This window comes from Chenopodium quinoa, unplaced genomic scaffold, assembly GCF_001683475.1.
Source record: "Chenopodium quinoa cultivar QQ74 unplaced genomic scaffold, ASM168347v1, whole genome shotgun sequence".
Taxonomy (NCBI): domain Eukaryota; kingdom Viridiplantae; phylum Streptophyta; class Magnoliopsida; order Caryophyllales; family Amaranthaceae; genus Chenopodium; species Chenopodium quinoa.
The window spans coordinates 746,675-761,840 of NW_018742541.1; the positions used below are offsets into that span (position 1 = coordinate 746,675).

At 38.7% G+C, this 15,166-nt stretch overlaps 1 long non-coding RNA gene across 1 annotated transcript; it reads right to left on the bottom strand.

Annotated features, from left to right (window-relative positions):
- Positions 1-597: 597 nt before the first annotated feature.
- On the bottom strand, positions 598-3,356 carry LOC110720080. The gene is made up of 3 exons (XR_002511262.1): positions 3,189-3,356; positions 2,855-3,096; positions 598-850 (listed from the first exon to the last, which is right to left on the bottom strand). It is a non-coding gene; the product is annotated as an uncharacterized LOC110720080 (long non-coding RNA).
- Between the last annotated feature and the right edge of the window lie 11,810 nt (positions 3,357-15,166).

Here is a 15,166-nt window from a genome sequence, read left to right on the forward strand (position 1 = left end):
AGAAAACACATGGTGTGGAATGAGGTTGAAGCTTGTTGATTGTGGTGGACGGAATTAAGGGATAACACAAACACCCAAAAACACGTATATGAGAATAAGATGGTTCCTTTTGATAGAGAACTTGGAGAGGGGATTTGTACTCTAGTAATTTACACTAGTAGAAAAAACATTATGGGAAGCGGTTCATAACCCCAAATGGGAAGCGGTTTTGAACCACATGGATTTAGGGGGCTTCCCAATTGCCATGTAAATGGAAAGGGGTTCAGAACCGCTTCCCATTTGGGGGGAATGGCAAGCGGTTTGGCGCCAAAACTGCTTGCCATTTGCACTTCACATTAGATTATGTGCAGTGCAAATGGCAAGCGGTTTTGGCGCCAAACCGCTTCTCATTTGTATTTTTTTTATTTATTATTTTAATAATATATATAATAATTAATAATAATAATAATATTATTAGTGACCTGTTTTGATATGCACATTAATCCAGTTTTTTTAAAAATTATTATTATTAATTAATATTATTAATTAATATTAATAATTAATAATAATTAATTAAAAATATTACAAATTTTGGAATAATAATAGTTCAATAACAATAAAATGCATAATAATAATAACATATATAAAACTCATAAATAATGTATAGTACTAATTACAAATAAGTAATATAATGTACATATGGATTTACTACATACTAAAAATAAAAACTCAATCAAATTCATTATCTAACTAACACATATATATTATATATTCTACCTAGATGCCATCAAATGTCACAAAAAGCCCACATGTCGCGAATTTCATCAACTTCTTCCTTTGTCAAAGGGCCTTCCCTTTGAATCTTACAAACCTTTGAAAAGAAAAAAATACCAAACATTAAACATCATTCATATATTACATAAAATTCAAACTAATAATTAAAAAATAATAATATATATATGTTAAATATTTCAAACATCATTCTAACTTGCCCGATTTAGCATTCAACGAACTAAGTTTTAGGACGGCTTTTACCAATTTGCCCGTTTTCTACATTTCTTATCTAATGAGCTATTTATCTCTCATAAAATGTCAATTACAACTAGTCTTAGGTGTCTAATGTTTGAAATCATAGCAAATTAGCATTCTTCTAAGTTTTAGGACGGCTTTTACCAAAAATCGCCTATTTGACTTCTAACTTGCCCGATTTCTACATTTCTTATCTAATGAGCAATTTCTTTATCATAACATGAAAATTATAACTAGTCTTAGGTGTCTAATGTTTGAAATCATAGCAAATTAGCATTCTTCTAATTTTTAGGACGACTTTTACCAAAAATCGCCTATTTCACTACTACTTTGCCCGTTTTCTACATTTCTTATCTAATGAGCAATTTCTTTATCATAATATGTCAATTATAACTAGTCTTAGGTGTCTAATGTTTGAAATCATAGAAAATTAGCATTCTTCTAATTTTTAGGACGGCTTTTACCAAAAATCGCCTATTTCACTACTACTTTGCCCGTTTTCTACATTTCTTATCTAATGAGCTATTTATTTATCATAACATGTCAATGACAACTAGTATTAGGTGTCTAATGTTTTAAATCATAGCAAAAGATCATTTTACTCAGTTTTAGGACGGCCATTACCCAAAATCGCCTATTCCACTTCTACTTGCCCATTTTTTTACATTTTTTTCCGTTTGGAATTTTTTTTCACAAACATTGCCCATAATACACTAACAATGCAAGTACGTAAAAATTACACAAAATTGCATGAACAGCTCGGTTTCTTGAACAGATGTTGCCTAGGCTGCTGCAGGAGGAGGCAGCTGCAGCTGCCTTGGCAGCTGCCTGGTGGCTGCTGCAGCTGCCTTGACAGCTTCCTGGTGGCTGCTGCAGCTGCCTTGACAGCTTCCTGGTGGCTGCAGGAGCCTTTGCAGATGCCTGGTGGCTGCTGCAGCTGCCTGGCAGCTGTTGCAGTTTGGTGGCTGGCTGCTTGCAGCTGCCTGGCATAACCCGAGGCTGTTGCCTCGGGTGCTGTAGTTGCCTCGGGTGCTCACTTTTCCAATTTCTACATTTCTTACCTAATGATCAATTTCATTATCATAACATGTCAATTATAACTAGTCTTACGTGTCTAATGTTTGAAATCATTGCAAATTACCATTATACTAAGTTTTAGGACAACTTTTACCCGAAATCGCCTATTTCACTACTACTTTGCCCGGTTTCTTTATTTCTTATCTAATGAGCAATTTATTTATCATAACATGTCAATTATAACTAGTCTTAGGTGTCTAATGTTTGAAATCATAGGAAATTAACATTCTACTAAGTTTTAGGACGACTTTTACCCAAAATCGCCTAGTTCACTACTACTTTGCCCGATTTCTACATTTCTTATCTAATGAGAAATTTCTTTATCATAACATGTCACTTATAACTAGTCTTAGGTGTCTAATGTTTGAAATCATAGGAAATTAGCATTCTACTAAGTTTTAGGACGCCTTTTACCCAAAATCGCCTATTTCACTACTACTTTGCCCGATTTCTACATTTCTTATCTAATGAGAAATTTCTTTATCATAACATGTCAATTATAACTAGTCTTACGTGTCTAATTTTTGAAATCATTGCAAATTACCATTATACTAAGTTTTAGGACGGCTTTTACCCGAAATCGCCTATTTCACTACTACGTTGCCCGATTTCTACATTTCTTATCTAATGAGCTATTTCTTTATCATAACATGTCAATTACAACTTGTCTTAGGTGTCTAATGTTTGGAATCATAGAAAATTATCATTATACTTAGTTTTAGGACGACTTTTACCCAAAATCAAATCGCAAAATAATAAAAACAAGTACCTCCTCAATGTGTTGGGCTTCAGTGCACCTATTGATTATGTCATGCATAAACCTCATCACGTATAGGGCACAGTCAACGTCGTTGTCTTGTTGCGCACACTAAAATGACACAAAGTTAAAATAGTCATGCTATGATAAAACTCAAGGCAATTTTATTAAATAAATCAATATATCAAGGCTTTACCTTCGCATCTTTCCACATGGGACCCGCAACCGAACGACAATTCAACTTCTTCATAACACTTCAAAAAAATAAAAAACAAACGATTTAGGAACATAGCCAATCAATCACTTAGGTGATGATACAAAACAAAATATATAAAGCGGTATGTACCTATTCAATAGGTTATTCACTAGCAACTTCCTTGGTGGCCATATACGAGCCGAGTCAAAGTAGTAGATTGTGTTATTGGAAACACAAATCACCATAAGGCTCCAATGTAGACTACATGTATATTAAAGCAAATATCAATCCATCAATTGTTATGCGTCAACATCTATACTTAACAAACAAATTAAGAGTGACATATTTACACTTACTCCTCAAAAAAGGGGCTAATAAGAACTTGTTTCCCGCACGCATTGATTCTCTAATACCCTGCTCAAGGTAATCTATCACATCACGAGGGTTATGCAAGCATTTGGTTACGGAGGTCTGCTCGGGGCATAACCACCCAACTGCTGCTTCACCATCGGGTTTACTAGCAAGGAGCTCCTGTAGTGACCTTCAAGAAAGTAATGTGTGCAAGTAATTACTAGTTGCATTGTTTTGGTACGAAAAATATCAAAAATACAATATGTTTAGAAATAGTCTCGTTAATTTACCTCATGAATGTTTGAATGATGGAAATGTTAAGCATGGAACCGGTTAGAAATTCCGTCACATCCTCTCTAGAAATGTATGCGATCGAATCCTCATCATAGTGGAACAATGCCTTAGGTAATTTCACTTGAATATGTGTACCCGTAGGCAACTCACTAACACGGTTGTGAAGAAAAGTACACGCTTTCGAAAGCGACCTAAGGACTTTGGCTTCTACTAGTGGAGTACATGAAGCTCTCGAACTATTCTTCGACACTTGTCCTTGTTCCATCTTCGGAGGACCTTCTTCTTTGGATTTTTGCTTCTCCGCCTTCTTCCTTTTAGCGGAATGAATTTCCATAGTAATCTAGTAGCATAAAAAAACATGGTCATTGCACAAAGCACATGTTAATCTAGTTACATACAAGTATTGTTTACTATAGAATCGATCCCGACCTAGATGTAAGTCCTCTCTAGGCACCGGTAGTGGTAAGTCCTCAAACCCAGCAACTATAGAATCGATCCCGACCTAGATGTAATGGGTGCTAGTATTAGACTTAAAATGCACCTTGTCAAAAGGTTGTGCACTACCATACCCCACCAACTGCAACTGTCCACCAGTTGTTTCCCCGGGGTGAAGAAGCTCACAAGGCGTCTCTTCCTACATATTTGGTTAGGAGTTAGGACATAAGTTAAGAAATAATAAACGAAAGCCTAACATAAGAAAAGATGATTACGTAGTGAAGTTCACCTTAACATCTGGGAAAGGTTCAGGCATCAGATTTGCTCTCTTCAGTGACTCTGCATCCCCGGGACTTGGATCCTGCAAAAGTAAAATAATTAAACATGAAAACGACCTCATTAGACGAACTTCATATGACGTAATTCGTCCTTGTACTAAAATTACCTCTCTCTCAACTACTGGATAGTCCACGGGGCCTCCTGGGTGACTACATGAGTCTACTGGGGTACTCGTGGGAAATGGCAAAGGCGGCAAGTTCATGTGCTTCAGAATGGCATTGAATTGACTTCGCATCTGTTCTTGCAGCTCCGCGCGTATCTCCGCCTTAATTGATTCCTTTTCCTTCTCATCAATCCGATGTGGTGAATTAACACTTGATTTGCTTTTTGCTGATTTGGTGTATTCTGAACCCATCACCTTCTCCCACCCTAGTTGTTTCCCGCCAAAACTAATTACTCGCCCAGGGTGGTATGGTTTTCCCAAAGCTAAGGTGAAAGGATTATGTTCGATGCTTGGAGTCAGCTTGCCTTCAATCACTTCCGAAGTATGCTCGAGCTTTAACAACACAAAAATTTATCAGATCTTAGTACAATGTACTTGACAAGGAAATATAATTAATAAGTAGAAAAATTTGCTTACAAGTGCATCTGCTACTAATTTCTTATCCGGTTGCATGACATACTTGCCTGTTTTCTTGTCCATCCCATGCATAGCACACCACCAGTCGATTGCACGATTAACCAAAGTTGTGACCGTGGAAGAAAGTGGTTTATCAGTTGATGACATTATGGATTCAGGGTATAGACCCGCTTTGACCCACTTTGGTCTTGACTCCGCAAAGGTCTTACAACCCATATGATGGTTATACTATTTCTTTCCGGCATTGATTCTAGCTTGTTCGCTTTTTTCCTACACATTCAGAAATATATGTTAGCATCAGTCATTGTAAGAAACTAAATATGAGTAACCGACTCTATTGATAAATAAAAACATACAAGTGCGGCCCTAGTGGAAGATTTTTCCACAAACTTCTCCCAATCATCCAACGTTATTTGTGGATATAAATCCCACGGTTTCTTATCAGGTTTCTCTTCTTCTCCATCTGCAGGCACATTTTTCTTTGGTCTTCTCTTTCTTCTCTTATGGATCCATCTCGTCCTCAAGTAACTCTTGAAGTTTTTGAATCTCCCATGTACAAAAGCTTCAAAGACTTTTCTCTTGGCCGGCTCATCAGGAATATGGAACATACTCTGTAATTGGCGCAAACATCCACGTTAGGCAAGAGAAAAAAAAATGAAAAAAAAAATGGAAAAAAATAAAACCCGAGAATTGGGCAAGGCAGCAGCCCAGGCAGCTGCAGCACCCAGGCTGCTGCCCCGGGCAGCTGCAGCACTCAGGCTGCTGCCCAGGCTAGCTGCAGCACCCTGGATGCTGCCCCGGCCAGCTGCAGCACCCAGGCTGCTGCCCAGGGCAGCTGCAACCCTTGGGTTAGGCCAGGGGTTGTTTTTGCAATTTTTTTTTTTTTGAACATATATGAATTTAAAATAAAAGTTTGATTGAAATAAATACTTACCATAGTATCGTCCCAAAAATGTTTGAAGCAACCCGTGAGGTATCTCGGCAAACTCAAGTGTGATTGGTGTTTTACGAGTTACAATGCCAACTTGACTAGAAAATTTGTCGCGCCATTGGCCAGTAGGTAGACCTAACTCATCAAACTCAAGCACCATAGGAACGCCGGGTTTCTTGAAAGCTTTAGTTGCACCCCTACTCCTTCTGTTCACCGGTGGCTTTACCCCTCCTCCACCACCGGTTTTTTTCACTTGCCTTTGCATTTGAGTTTCACAATGTGAATCACCTACAAATTCGGTAACCACATTATCATCAATAGGTGGGGCAGTTTCAGCTATACGCTCAAATTCATCAAGCTTATGTTGGTAGTGGTCATAATCTTGGTCTTCCGGTTCCCCCATATCCGTCTCCTTGTTAACATCATACAACTCGTCACCATCATCATCATCCATATCCTCATCAGAATGAAGGTTCTCATCAGGATCCATGATATGCGCACACCTACAGTAAACAAGCAAAGCATGTTGTTAGTCATCAATAATGGCAATCAATTCTAAGGCACGATGAAAGACAAACACTTACCCAACTTCTTAGGTTTCATAACAAATTCACACATATATAATCCTCTAAACAATTCATATATTTAGTTCATATTACATGCTTATACGTTGAAAATACAAAAAAAAAAAAACACTTCCCGAAATAAACAAAGTTGTTGGAGCATAAGATATTTAGTAAATAAAACATGCATTAATAAAAGTACCTCATTCGTGTATTCCCTCATTGTGGTCAGATCGAATATAAGTAGCATCATCATCTACATCAGTTGCTACATCAAGTGTAGGAGCAGTGAAAGGGGGAGAATCATCAAATGCATCATATTCTTCCTCTTCCTCAACCTCTCCAACCCCTAAAATTCTCCTTTTGCCAGACAAAACGATGGACCATCTTGGATCGGACGAGTCAGTTACATAGAACACTTGCTTAGCTTGAGATGCAAGGATGAATGGTTCAAGACTATCCCGCAAGTGGCCAAGATCTACAAGAGTGAAGCCATCATTTCTCACGTTGCGCCTATTATTATCGACCCATTTACACTTGAATAGACCAACCTTGAAGTCACGGTAATTTAGTTCCCATATTTCCTGAATTCGTCCATAGTATGATAAAAGTGCGTCAACTGGTGATGTATCCTTCGCACTTGCAAACTCTCTTGATGAAGCCACAAGAGTGACACCACTATTTTGAGTCGATGAGGATTTCTGATCCCGACTTTCAGTCCAAAATGTGTACCCATTTATATCATATCCCTCAAATGAATGAACATCTTCCTTTGGACCATAAGCTAGCCACTTTATTGTATCAGACACAGTCTCATCCAATTGACGCATCACACGATCATGGAACCACTTCACAAACATCTTATTATGCAACTGCATTAGTGCTCTTTCCCCTTTTGATGGATATTCAACACGCAAACTATTCATGTGCTCTTCTAAATATGGGCGAACCTCCGCAATATGATGAAGCACAAATAAGTGAGCTTGCATGATTTGATCTCGAGCAGCCCAAATCCTTTTTGACCCGATTGTGCCATGACCATCAAGTCTCCCTTCATGTCGGGATGTAGGAAGCCCAATAGGTTCGGCAACGGCAACATACTCTGCCACGAAATTCCCAATTTCCTCGGACACAATTCCTTGTATCATACTGCCTTCCGGATGGGCTGGATTTCTTACTTTATCTTGCAATGTACCCATGTGTCGTTCAAAAGGGTAGCACCACCTCATAAATACTGGACCGCACAACTTAATCTCACGAACCAAATGCAGAATCAAATGCACCATTATGTCAAAAAGTGAAGGTGGGAAAAACATCTCAAATTTGCACAAAGTTACCACAACAGTCGCCTGGAGAGCATCAAGTGTAAAGGGATCAAGAACTTTGCTGCATATAGTATTGAAAAACCCACAGAGGCTTGTTATAACTTCTCTCACGTGCTTTGGTAAAATTCAACGAAGTGCAATCGGTAGGAAAACTTGCATCATCATGTGACAATCATGGGATTTCATACTTGTCAACTTCAATTCTCCATTTAAGGAAACAAACCTTTTCATGTTTGACGAGAACCCAGAAGGAAACTTAATGTCATACAAACAAGCACAAAACCTCCTGTTTTCTTCCTTTGATAATGTGTAGTAAGCTGGAGGTAAATACACCTTTTGGTTTTTTCCTTTTCCATCACCTTTCTTCTTTGCGATACCCGTGGCCTTGTCCTTGCGCTTCCCCTTACGGTTTTGACCACCATCTTCGTTTCCCTTTTCCTTAACCTTCGCCATCCCTACCTTAGCTTGAACCCACAACTCCGGACGAACACCCCACTCTTGCAAATCTAACCGCACATTCTTGCCATCCTTCGTTTTTCCAAGAATGTTCATAATTGTCCCCAGAATTGCATCACAAACATTCTTCTCTATATGCATCACATCGAGACAATGTCTAACGTCATGTTCTTTCCGGTACTCAAGCTTCCAAAAGATTAATTCCTTTTTAAAGAGAGCGTGTGGGTCAGTTGGTTTCGTTGTTTTACCAAAAACACATGGAATACCCTTCACTCTCTCATAAACCTCCTTTCCACTCAATGGCCTAGGCGCAACCCCCTCCTCAACTTTCCCATCGAAGGCCTTTTTCTACTTACGATACGGATGATCGCGCCTAAGAAATCTTCGGGTCCTCACGTACACATCTTTGCCATAGTGGTCAAGGTACACGTTCGGTGTGTCATCAATACAAATGGGACATACTTTATGCCCTTTGTTTTTATACCTGGACAGATTGCCATATGCAGGAAAATCATTGATGGTCCACATAAGGGCAGCACGCAAAAGAAACATCTCGTTCTTATGGGCATCATAAACGGTAACACCTTCGTCCCACAACTTTCTCAAATCATCAATAAGGGGCTCAAGTTAAACATCAATGTCGTTTTCAAGTTGCCTTGGCCCCGTTATCAAAAGTGAAAGCATTATATATTTCCGTTTCATACACAACCACGGAGGCAAGTTGTAAATCACCAAAAGTACCGGCCATGTGCTGTGTTTAGTACTAAGAGTGCCAAATGGATTCATACCGTCTGTGCACAACCCAAGCCTTAAATTTCTGACTTCACCACCAAATGCCCTAAACTTCATATCGATGTTCTTCCATTGTGGAGAGTCAGCAGGATGTTTCAACAAACCATTTTTCCTTCTTCCCTCAGCATGCCATCTCAGGTTCTTGGTGTCTTTTCGAATTGAAAATAGACGCCTTAACCTTGGAATAATAGGAAGATACCACAACACCTTTGAAGGAGGTCCTTTACTACCAGCATTGCAGCTTGATCGCTTGTAACGCGACTTACCGCAACGTGGACACTCCTCCAACTCTTCATATTCATTTCGATACAGAACACAGTCATTAGGACATGCATGTATCTTTTTATACTCCAAAACAAATGGACACATTAGTTTCTTTGCATAATAATAGGAATTAGGAAGTTCATTCCCATCTGGCAACATATCACATAACGCAGTCAACAAAGAAGTGAAACTAGTGTCACTCCAGTTATGCTTAGACTTAATGTTAAATAGTGTAAGAACGGCTGAGAGTTTTGTGTATTTTTTGGACTCGGGATACAAAGGCTTTTTGGCAGCCTCTGATAATGACTCAAATACATCAGGTCGGTCACCAAATTCACCTTCAATATCACGCATCATCTCATCCAAGTGATCATCACCACCACCATTCTCGGTCTCATCCCCTTCACCACCATCATCACTCCCATTTTCTTCTTCAACATGAATCTCGGCACTTTCAACATGCGTCTCATTGCCAACAACATTCTCCCTATACGATCCCTTCTCCCCATGCCAAACCCAAACATGATATTGAGGCCTAAACCCATGACATTGTACATGAGCCATGATGGTATCCACACTATTGACCCTTATGACATTATTACAATTGACACAAGGACAATAAAGGTAATTGACACCCGTTCTAAGCTGATACTGTGAAGCACTCTTGCAAAACTCTTGAACCCCATTAAAAAATTCCAATGTATCACGTCTACCATACATCCAACCGCGATCCATTGACGATTTAAATTGCCTTTAAACATACCAACACATTTCAAACAATGATAAATGTAACATATATTATGTAATCAAAGTACATAGCATATATATCATCCATAAATCGTAAAAATGAATGCTCCCAAAAGGTCCTTATCACTCTAACCTAACCCATCCTTGAACGTCTAATCTCACTAGTGAATGTATGTCAACTTTTCAATTTTAAGGAAAATCCGGCAGCATTTCCCCCCAGTTCTCCAAGTACACGATGTAGGTAATAACTTACCTACATATGTACCCAGAGAACATGGTGAGAAAATGAGAAGCCCGGATATTCCTTAAAATCGAAAAAGAGACATACATTCACTACCTAAGTGAGATTAAACGTCCAAGAACAGTCCCAACTGGGGACTATTCAAGACTTTCTCCTATTGAGAAAGACTCGAACGGGTATCTAGGCAAATGATGATGCAAGCATTCAATTATTATTTGCATTTATTTGACATTCAACAATAAACAAGTTCATTAATTTTAATAGGGCTAATAATTAAATTAACATACATACAAAATCAAATTAAGTTTACTTATATATATATATATTCATACATTGCAATTTACTAACCACATTTAACAAACTAAAATGTTAACTAATATACATTCTATTCATAAATTTCATTCAAAGCTACTCAAATTCAAACAATTTCATTCAAAGCTACATATGAAACTTGGATTAACTACTTGAAACCCTAACTTGAAATTTTGGAATACCAAACAATTAATACTAATTAATACATATGAAACTAAAATTTAGCAAGAACTCACCCTAATTTGAGAGTGAGAAAGACAAAGATTGAAAAATGCGTGCTTGGGCTCGGTTGAACAACACCCTCGAACATGCACCACCACCAAACACCGGCAGCCTCGAGCAACCACCAGCAGCAGCCTCGACCCACCACCAGCCACCAGCAGCCTCGATTCACCACCAGCAGCCTCGATTCACCACCAGCAGCAGCCTCGACCCACGACCCCCCAAACGCAGCTTCAATTAATAGCCAAATAAAAAAAAATTGAATATGAATGGAGTGGTGGTCGTGGTGGCCGGAATCTGAAGAAGTGAGAAGAGAGGTGAGGACGAGGGAGACAGAGAGGAGGAGTGAAGGCGGGAGACAGAGAGGAGGAGTGAAGTGAGAACAAAGAAGCTAAGTGAATGGGTTGAAATTTCAATTCGCAAGGAGGAGAAGAAAGGGTATCCCACTTTTTTTTTTAAAATGGCCAGCGGTTTGGCCTTGAACTGCTTGCCAATGTAACTAATGGTAAGCGGTTCAAGGCCAAACCGCTAACCATTAGTTAAAAGGCAAGTGGTTCGCGCCAAAACCGCTTGCCATTACACTTCCCTTTTTTTTTATTAATCTAATGGGAAGCGGATTTTGTAAACCGCTTGCCTATAACCGCTTCCCATCACATTTATTCTACTAGTGTTAATTCGTAACCCAAGGATAACCAATTTGAATTAAAAGCTACAAATTCAACCAATTCAAATTATCCCCAATTTCTAAGAACCCTAATTTTGCTAATCGTTACACCCTAATATCAAAATTCATAATTAATGGAATAAAAGAGAAGAAATACCTGTGAATTGCATACTTATCTTGTTTTCACTTTTTCAATTAGGGATATTCAGAAAAAAAATAAATAAATAAATAAATAAAATTTGAACAAGTTGGGCCCATTCGCCGAAGTTTGTTGCCCGAAAATTTAATGGGTAGTGTTACTCTAAGTTTTAAAACATAAAGTTAGGTTTTTGATAAAAATTTTAAGTGAGTATTTGTTCACAAATATCCTTGTTAAGCGTGTAGTTCATGAAAATTATTCCTAAAAAATAATAAAAAAAAATTGAAATTGTTAGTTGCAATATTTGAACTCTTGACATCTTGTCTACTATCACTGTATCACGTGTACTACTACAAAAAGCGTGTATTTAAGATGCTTTTTAGGACTATTTTCGACGCTAAAAAGCGTCGCAAAAATATTTCTTGACGCTGCTAAAAAGCGTCGAGAATACGTGAGTCGAGAATTCGAGGGGCACAGAAAAGCGTCGAGAATGTCGACGCTTTTATGTGTCTCAATAATATACGAAGTGTCGGAAAATACTTATTTTGCGCATTATCCCAAATTTGTGTAGCTTTTTAGCGACGCTTTTACATGTCCACATAATCAAATTTAGAGACGCTTTTTGTTATCTTGTGTTTATTCGTGTCAGCCTATGGTATAGCGGGAAACTCTTGAAATATGAAAATATGCAAAATATGTAGACATTAAAAAGTGTCTAGAATTTTTTTTTAAGCTTTTTTTTTCCTTTTATAAAATTATTATCATCATACACACATTTACAGTTATTTAAATTTATCATAAATTAAATTAATAACATTAAAATTAAAATAGACAAATATTCTATATAACTAGATTAAAAATAATAATAATAATAATCAACACAATAGTAAGAGTACGTAGTTAATTACCAACTTTATAAAAGAAACATCAACACAATTAATAATAATAATAATAATAATCGGGTTCGCTATAGCTAGAGGGGTGGGGGCCCAGATTGTATCTCGGCTCCCTACCAATTTCTTGTAAATTGATTGACTCTGTACGTTTTGTTTTATAATAATAATAATAATAATAATAATAATAATAATAATAATAATAATAATAATAATAATAATAATAATAATAATAATAATAATAAAACGTTGTAGCTTGTCCCTAAATAAATACATCACTAATATAATTAAGACTAAAAACCAAAATAGATAGATGATGGCCTTATAGACGATATAGTCGCTTGTTTTGATGCTCAAGTGTCCCGGCCTATTCTCTTGTTGCACCTACATTGCCTTTTAAAAAACTTAAAAAAAATACAAAGTATAAATTAGTACATTACACAATATAAATTTAGCTAGAGGACAAACAGTAGTAAATGGTAACAATCAAGGCATTAGGCCAAATGCTTGTATCTCAAGTAGTATAAATAAAATAGCCTAAGGAGAGAGAGGTATCTAGAATAATTGTATTAATTTTTTGACACAAACTGGAAAATTCTTTATTAAGTCAAAGCAGCCAAATCAGAAATTACAAAGCTCATGATCTCCATAGGGGCTTCTTTTAGCCAAACCCACATTTCAGTGAATGATTTGCTGAGCTTGGCCAAATTGTGAGCACCTGTATTGCCTTGTTTTCGAACATGAGAAAACTTAACAGTAGTACATTCTGAAAAAAATAGATGGTTCAGTTCTGAAATACAGCGCTGAAGTCAGTTCTAGATTCAGTTATGGATTTTAGCTCTGATTTCATAAACTAGAAACTATGTCTATGTCTCATTATGACTTTAGCACAAATCCTCAAAGATTTTAGAAAACCAAGATTCAATCTTGTTTAGGGTAAAAATAATCCCATAAACGTGGTCCAATCCCGTAGTGACACGTGGCCCAGTTAAAGGGAGACACGTGTCCCTATGGGAAGATGACGCGTGTCAGATGCCCTAAAGAGCACCTGAAATCAGCATGGAAAAAGGCCCTTAGTACATCAGGGCCTAAATCCCGAGAGATTTTAGTGAAAGCCGCAAAACAGCGCCCCCATGCAACACGTGGCATTCTCTGATTGCGCAGCCAATCATGTCACAGAATTTTAGGGTACAAACCCTAAAGGGGCACAAAATCCCACCCCTATAAATACCCCAATCATTTATGATGGGAGGGGTGGATTGTGATATAACATTAAATAGAGCAATACATAGCTCTAACTTCTCTCTACTTTCTCTCTCTAGCTTTTTCGTTTCCGATCTCTAACTTGATCGTCGGAGGCGAATATTCCGATAAAGGAATATTCGTTCATTTTGCAGGTTTCCGAGTCTCGTTGCCTGGAGAGCGTCACCAGTATCTGAGGAATTCCAAAAATACCTCAAAACATTTGGCACCGTGTGTGGGGATACTCGTACGCTATGGCAATAGATGGTCAGACACCTAATACCGGCCCTCGTTCAAGCGAGGACGGACATGTAGAAGATATAGTCACTACAATACACTCCAGCGTTCCGCTGACCGCCTCATTCCATGAGGCCGAGCAACCCCTAGTTACTGCAGCTACTCTGCTGGCCGAACTCAACAAGCTTCGCAAGGATTTTGAGAGCAATCGCGCCTCTGCCTCTAAGCAGCCGCTCAGGAAAGAGGGAGAGGGTGCTCCAAAGAAGACGCATAACAGAACAAATGCAACAGATGCTGGGAACACTCCCTTCCGCCGGCTGCATGGAAGGTCTCCTAGGATGCCACGGACGAACTTGTCCATTCTGTTGGTGAAAACCCAGTCGGCTGGGGGGAGGGGCCGACAACCTCATAGAAAGGAGCCTGAGCTGTCTCGACGCTTTAGGGACGCAAGGGACTATATTCAGCACAAACAACGGGAGGGTGCCGCCTACTCTGACACGACCTTTACCCCAACCATGCCGGATGAGTTCTCTAACCGCTCTATCTCCTAGCATACCAGCATGGCTATCTCCAGCAAGAGTCAAGCAATCCGTACTCCAACCTCTATTCCTGTTCAACTGCTCCAATATCAGCCCCCTCAGGGTTTCAATGGCTTGATGTAGCCAAGTGCCCAAGTCTTCGGACAATATAGGCCATATGGTCAGACGTACGGTCAGACTCCCTACCTCGCTGGATCGTCCGTGCAGCCCCGGCCAATTGACTGGCAGATACGCTTGCTGACTCTTCAAGATAAGACGCCTCCGTTTTCGCAAGATATTTTGACATCTCCTTAACCAGCAAAGGTTAAGAGTGTACTCGTGGGTGCCTATGATGGTACGGGCAATCCAGAGGAGCATATCACTTCATACAGAAATCTGATGTACTTGCAAAGTGTAGATGATGCTACATGGTGCAAATGCTTCCCAGCCACCTTAAAAGGTGTGGCGCAAGATTGGTTTAATAGTCTTCTGGTCGCGTGCATTAATTGTTTTACCACCCTCAGCTTGCTATTCCTAGGGAATTTCTCTTACAACATTCCACCCAGAAAAACAAGTCTCAACT